The sequence below is a fragment of the Pantherophis guttatus genome, chromosome 1, assembly GCF_059756535.1.
Source record: "Pantherophis guttatus breed Tessera chromosome 1, ASM5975653v1, whole genome shotgun sequence".
Taxonomy (NCBI): domain Eukaryota; kingdom Metazoa; phylum Chordata; class Lepidosauria; order Squamata; family Colubridae; genus Pantherophis; species Pantherophis guttatus.
Window position 1 is genome coordinate 327,507,688 of NC_142063.1, and position 8,076 is coordinate 327,515,763.

Below are 8,076 nucleotides of genomic sequence, written 5' to 3' on the forward strand. Positions count from 1 at the left end.
GATTGACCCAAAGGTGGTTTTTCAGGAAGCAACTGGACTTTCTTGGTTTTTTTTTCTTTTGAAGACATTTCACTTCTCGTCCAAGAAGCTTCTTCAGCTCTGACAGGATAGTAGGGAATGGGAGGATTTGTATTCCTTGCAGACAGTTGGTAATCTGCATCCTTTTAGAGGGTCATTGAAGCACGTGGAGGTTTATCTGTGTCCTCAGGGTCACCTGAGTGGTGCTCCTGGTTCCTGTAGTCTGCAATTTTTCCTCTGTAAAGCCATTCCTATTCCCACACCATTCAAAGGGTGTTCATCCCAAATTGTATAGCTAAAGGTCTGTTGAGATTCTCAGTCATCCAGGTCAGGGTTATCCCAAAGGGGTTTTTCAGGAGGCAACTAGATTTTCTCGGTTTTTTTTTTCTTTTGAAGATGTTTTTCTTCTCATCCAAGAAGCTTCTTCAACTTTGACAGGATAGTGGGGAATGGAAGGATTTATGATGGATTATTATGATCTACAGTCAAGAATTTTAGATTTAGTAAGACTTAATGCAAGTCCCTTGGACTGCAAGGCGACCAAACCGGTCAGTCCTAGAGGAGATCAACCCTGACTGCTCTTTAGAAGGCCAGATCCTGAAGATGGAACCCAAATACTTTGGCCACCTAATGAGAAGGAAGGACTCACTGGAGAAGAGCCTAATGCTGGGAAAGATTGAGGGCAAAAGAAGAAGGGGACGACAGAGAACGAGGTGGCTGGATGGAGTCACTGAAGCAGTAGGCGTGAGCTACTTAAATGGACTCCAGACGGGGTCGCGATGGGTCGGACAAGACTTCGCAACTAACAACAACAAGACTTAATGCAAGTACTCAGTTATCTTGCATTATACCTAGAATGTCTTCTAATGGTCTTGTTTCTGAGCAAATATTATAGATTAATATCATTAATTATTATTTCAATGCTTAAAATAACATCCCAGGGTCACACATTCTCCTGCCCATGGAAGAAATCTGACTTCAGATTCCCTCTCACACCTGTCTGTTGTGATATTGAGGTTGTGCAATCTGACTTTGCAAATCCACAAAAGATAGGGTGGGTTTGGAGAGCAGGGATAAAAAAAATCAGTTAAGATCTTATATGAATTAGAGATGTGAAGGCGACAATATTTAATTTTAACTTAAAATTCAGTTCAGACAGATTTGAGATTCCATTTGATTAAAAATTGGCAATAGAGTCACTTTATCAGTGAGATGGGTGGCATATAAAATAAGTAAGTAAGCAGATGATAGATAGATATAGATGATAGAGAAAGAGAGAGGGAGAGAGAGGATAGGTAGAGAATGTAATTAGGAAACCTAAAAGGGATTTCTTTTAGATTTCCTCATTATATTCTTTCTATCTATCTATCTATCTATCTATCTATCTATCTATCTATCTATCTGCTGCTTTTTTTTTTTTTAATTTGATTTATATGCCGCCCTTCTCCGGAGACTCAGGGCGGCTTACAATGCGCTAAGCAATAGCCTTCATACTTTTGTATATTTATACAAAGTCAGCTTATTGCCCCCACAAACTGGGTCCTCATTTCACCTACCTTAGAAAGGATGGAAGGCTGAGTCAACCTTGAGCCTTGGAGAGATTCGAACCAGCAGTAAATTGCAGGCAGCTGTGTTAATAATAGGGTGCGTAGACCACTGTACTATCAAGGCTCTTTTCTTTTGTTGTTGTTGTTGTTGTCAAAATGGGATGACAATAGCAGGAATGATAGATCCCATTTATAGAAGACAGTAGCCCTACAAAAATTTTGGCAAGGCTAAACTGAAATGAACTTAGGAAACATTTCTCCGCACTGTTGTTGTTTCTCAGCAATATTGCTGTTACAATATGGGAAGCCTTTGCATTTTTAAAAAGTAATATATTTCTAGTAGAAGAGAATATATATAGTTCTGGGTGGAAGTGGGAGCAAATCCCAACCTCCCTCACACTGATGATGTTACCTAGTCTGGTAATGAAATGTCATTTGTTCTACAAGCAAACAACAATGCTCAAAGAATACTAAGCACTCCACATAATACATCTCTTCTAAAGCAGAAATAGTAATGTTGAAATCACCCTCTGACCATTTATTTCTTTCGGCTGGCAGGATTTGTGATGTTACACTTGGGCAAGGTTAGCTGCTGTAAGAATGTAAGAAGAAGAGTTATATGCCACTTGTACAATATGGACCTCTAGCATATTGTATATTAGTGGTTATTGGGATTGTTTATAATTGTTGTGTAGACGCTTGTTTTATTGCTGTTAGCTGCAATGAAATTGGTTGCTATATACAGGTCGTCATTGATTTACGACCACAACTGAGCCCAAAATTTATGTTGCTAAGTGAAACATTTGTTAAGTGAGTGTTGTCCCATTTTACGACCTTCCTTGCCACAGCTGTTAAGTGAATCACTGCAGTTGTTAAATTGGTAACATGGCTGTTAAGTGAATCTGGTTTCTCCATAGATTTTGCTTGTCAGAAAGTTGCAACAAGGGATCATATGGCCCCGGGACTCTGAAACCGTCATAAATATGAGTCAGTTGCCAAGCCTCTGAATTTTGATCACGTAAACATGAGGATGCTGCAATGGTTGTAAGTGTGAAAAACAGTCATAAATCACTTTTTTTCAGTGCATTATAATTTCCAACGGTCACTAAATGAACTGTTGCAAGTCAAGGATTACCTGAACATTATTTGAACAAATGAAAAAAATGAAAAAAATCTGATAAGTATGTATTTTTTATCACTTATGGAAATATAATCCCTTCTTTTATAGAGAATTGGTATGCAGGTAGTCCTCAATTTACGATCACAATTGTGCTAAGTGAGAGATTTGCCCCATTTTATAATCTTTCTTGGCACACTTGTTAAATGAATCACTGTCATTGTGAAGTTAGTAACAAGGTTGTTTAGTGAATCTGGCTTCCCCATTGGCTTTGCTTGTCAGGTCACAAAAGGCAATCACCTAACCTTGGGACAACACAACCATAATAAATATGAGTCAGTTGCCTACAGAAGAAAGTTAGGATCAATTGTCTATTGCTAAAAGGGGAGGAGTTGAAATAATGGTATTACATTAAAAGAAAAGATAAAAATAGCAATAGCACTTAGACTAGACTAGACTAGACTAGGAATAGAATAGCAATAGTAATAGCATTTAGACTTATATACCACTTTATAGTGCTTTACAGTCCTCCCTAAGTGGTTTACAGAGTCAGCATATTGCCCCCATCAATCTGGGTCGTTATTTTACCCACCTTGGAAAGATGGAAGGCTGAGTCAAACTTGAGCCTGGTGAGATTTGAACTACCAAATTGCAGGCAGCTGGTAGTCAGCAGAAGTAGCCTACAGTATTGCACTCTAACCACTGCACCATTAGAGTAGAGTAGAGTAGAGTAGAGTAGAGTAGAGTAGAGTAGAGTAGAGTAGAGTAGAGTAGAATAGAATAGAATAGAATAGAATAGAATAGAATAGAATAGAATAGAATAGAATAGAATAGAATAGAATAGTTTATTGGTCAAGTGTGATCAGACACACAAGGAATTTGTTGCTGGTGCATAAGCTCTCAGTGTACATACAAGCAACAAGTGATAAATCATGGTCATAGCCATCATAAATCATAAGATATAACACTTAGTCATAGTCATAGGATACCAAATAAGCAATCAACATAAATCATACTAGGATACTAAATAAACAATATAAATCATAAGATATAAGCAACAAAGTTATAGTCATAAGAAGATAAAGAGATACAGTAGGTAATAGATATGATGAGAAGTATAATAGTAATACAGCCTTACTAGATAGTTTGATAGTATTGTGGGAATTAATTGCTTAGCAGAGCCTTATAGCCTTCTCTAAGCAGTTTACAGAGTCAGCACATTGCCCCCAACAGTCTGGGTCCTCATTTTACCAACCCTGGAAGGATGAAAGGCTGAGTCAACCTTGAACTAGTGAGGATTGAACAAACCCCTGGCAGTCAGCAGAATTAGCCTGCAATACTGCATTCTAACCACTGCGCCACCATGGCTCTTCTAAAAGAAAAGATCATGTTTGATTGTTAAAAAAAATTGAAGGGTCAGCAGTTTGATAATTATCTGGAGAAATGAAGGCCTTTTCTTCATTGGATGGGTCTAAGCTTACGAACCATCTATCGGAGTTGTTTTTATTTGGATGTCTGCAGTGATTTGAAGGTTGGGTTTGATGGCCTTAAATGGACTTTCCAACAATTGAGTATATGATTCTATACACCCCAGCTGCTGAAAATAATAAGAAATTAGAACACAAAGCAAGCCAGATCTTGCGGACTATGTCTCCTAAATTGCCATCAGATTTCAACTGAAACAAATGAGAGAAATTTTGAGGTGCTTCCTTGACAGAAATCACATTTCAGGTTACTTCAGAATGTTATATTTATGAATTCTGCTATGAAGTGGCCTGATTTGCAACTCTCTGGGTAATCTGTGATTATATAAAAATTATATAACAATCCAAAAATTGTTTTGGATTTTTCACTTCATTGAATGTTGTATGCAATTCTCATATCTAAATATCAAAATACTCTTTATAATGCATGTTTGGAGCGAAAATATTTTACAAATGTTTACTTTCAGATAATATAGGTTTAGTGAAGTGTGAGGTAAAATATGTTTCAAAATACGTTTTTAAATAGGCATTTAGGTGCAATTTCACAGATTAATGCAGAAACAGGACAAAATGGATTTTTGAATTAACTAATGTGAAAGTGATAGGAATTAAAAATAAGTTTATCTAGTCCTATCTAATCAGACCTCCTAATTTCCATTAAGAGATCCTGACAATCAACAAAATGCACAATGAGAATTTAGAAGCTCTGGATGATCAAGATTACGGACATCACCATTCCCCATTTAAAAACTGTTCTGTTCAAGCATTAAGTGAAATGCAGGGGAAACAACCAAGAAAGGAACAAATGGAAGGTTAATTTGTGGTTTCCAAGTAAAATGAATTCTAGTTTCTATAATTTCTAGTGATTGACTGTGGTGACTATGAATAACAAAGAGATGAGTCCATTAATCCATGGAGACTGACAGATTCCTCATCTTTGTTACAGTATAAAGCTTTGCACCAACAATAATTTGGGTGCAACTTTCATTAAAAAGTGACTATGTCCTAGTTCAGGGGTGTCAAACTCAAGGCCTGGGGGCTGGATCTGGCCCCCGGGGTACTTAGATCTGGCCTGCAGGGCCACCCTGGAAACAGTGAAGGACCGGCCTGCAGTGCTTCTGCCAGCAAAAACAGGCTCCCGAGGTCTGTTTTTGGCTGCCACAGCCTCCTGAAACCCTTTGCCAGTGAAAATGGAGCTTGGGAGGGCTGCCATAGGCACCCCCGACAGGAGTGACATCAAGCTGGCCTCACCCTCCCGGCCCCCCAAGTCAAACACTGATGCGGCCCTCAATGAAATTGAGTTTGACACCTGTTCTGCCCCAGCTACAGACCCCAAAGAACGCAGCACACACAAACTCTATACAAAGCTTATTTTACTCAAATAACTTAGTCTTTATCATTCAAAGGCTGTTAATGAACTGTCTTAGCCTACCAGAATTCTAAGATAAGGTAATCACAGTCTTACTAGAGTTGGCAGAAAGCCCAGAAGCAATTTTGCAGAGAATCCAGACGCGAAGGAGAGTGAACTAAAGTTGTTCTCTACAGCTTGTTGCAAGCGGCATTCCTTCTTAAATAGCCCCAAGCCTTACTCTCGAGGAGACCTCCTCCTGAGGAGCCACTCCTGCCTTTTGGCAGCTCTGTGCGCCAGTGCATTGAGAAGAGGCTCCTCCTCTTTGTCCTCTTCACTTAAAGGAGCTTCTGGAGGTTTTGAAGGCCCTGGCTGAATCCCTGCCTCTGACACCACATCTTCTCCATCCTCCTCACTGTCCGACTTGAGCGCCAGCTGCACAGGTTGCTGGCGCAGCACCACACCAGCCTCCTCGTTGTCGGAATCAGCTACAATCTGCACAGGCCGCTGACGGGCCACAACAGATACCCTTGTCCTATTTTATTGGCATGCTCCTTAATTGTTCATGGAAGACACCTCCACCACTAAGAAATTATAGATAAAACGGTAAGTAGGAAATAAGAACCAGTATAGTATAATAAATAAAGGCACCAAACTAGTTCTAGTACTGCCAGGCTGAGTGACCATGGGCCAGTCGCTCTCTCTCACCCATAGGAAGAGGAAATGGCAAACACCTATGAAAATACTGCCAAGAAAACTGCAGGGACTAGTCTAGGCAGTCATCAAAAGTCAAGACTGAAGGCATTAAAAAATAATAATACACTAGATATAAACATTATACAATCATCCATGATACTTCAATGTGGTCTATATCTATTAATAAAATAGGGAGTAATAGTAATACTATATTAGTAATTATCATTGTTCTATTCATCCAAATAAATATCACAGTCTAATCAGCCAAGTGTTGACTCTAATGATTCAGATCCTAAATAAAAATCTGATTATTATTGTTGTTGTTTTATTAGGCTTAAATCCTTATAGATCAGATCTTCCACTTAGATGTTCTATGTGCAATCAAAATGGAGTGATTGGATGCAATAAGTGACAAACCTTTGCCTTTCTATGTCTTTTTGATTTGTTGCCAACAGCTCCCAATAGTTCTACTTTGATCATGTTGATGGCTTCCCTGAAATTAAAGAGAGAAATACTGGAGAATGTCATTCAGGTTCCATTTATTAATTGGTCGCTGTAGTTATAATCCCAAAAGAACACAATAGGCCTCTGATTATGATATAGCAAGAGCATGTAATTCATAAAGATTATGGTGAGTGGAATTTAATTCAGAGTGAGTCAATAGCATCCATAGAAAACAATTCAGCAGGGTGGAAAGGAATGATACTGAATTAGAGCTAAAAGTAATTAAAAAGCACCTGTCAGATATGAGGGGGGGGGCTGATCAGCTTTAATGAGAGAAATACCTTTGGATATGCTGTATGATGGCACTCAGCCTGAAATATTAAAATTAGACATGAGCTGGGATGTATTACTAGTGAACCTTTATTTGACCAATTTATTAGATTATAAAGCATGGCAATTGATTAAAAAGATTCATCCATTTAGTTTTTATCATTATTATTATTTCTAAGTACTTACATAAACTATAGGTTGCAAGGGCCAGCTTAGAGGAGGCATTTCAGGGCTGTGCACAGCTTGGCTTTTATTTAAAAAAAAGGGGGGCTCCTGAGCATGATGGGGTGCAAATATAACCCACCCTTCTTAAATTGGCTGCATCTTTCCTAGGATTGTATTTGTGTCCTTCACAATTGCCAAAGCTTTCCAGAAAACAATGTGGTTCCTTTAAGAAGTTGTAGAAAGCGCTACATTCACGATTCTGTATTTTCTTCTTGTTTGTTTAATTGCAGTTCATCTTGTTGTGTCAATCTACTCACAAGACTCCATATGGCTTCCTCAGGCTCTATAGGCACCCCTAGCACCCATTGTTGCACCTAAGAGATTTCACTACTCTGTGGGCAGCTCTCTCTCTCTCACTCACTCTCTCTCTCTCTCCCTCTCCCTCTCTCTCTTCATGAGTCATGTCCCCCTACTGAGGACACAGATAAACCTCCAAGTGCTTCAACGACCCTCTAAAAGGATGCAAATGACCAGAAGCAAGGAGTATAAATCCTTCCATTCCCCACTATCCTGTCAGAGTTGAAGAAGCTTCTTGGATGAGAAGTGAAATGTCTTCAAAGAAAAAACAAGAAAGTCTAGTTGCCTCCTGAAAAAGCACCTTTGGGACAACCATGACCTGGATGACTGAGAATCTCTACAGACTTTGAATCTACATGAGCCATATGGCAGGGATGAAGCAATGACCTTCATCCCCAGCAGAGTGAATGATTCCAGAAGACAAAGCCAATTGTCCAAGAAAGCTACTTGGTGTCCTGAGACCAGCTGAACCAGCAAGATCTGCTATGAGAAGAAGGGGCAAATAGAGGTACATTGCAGACAACATTATTAGGGAAGGAAGCACTGGTGGGAGAGAGAAGATGACCATAG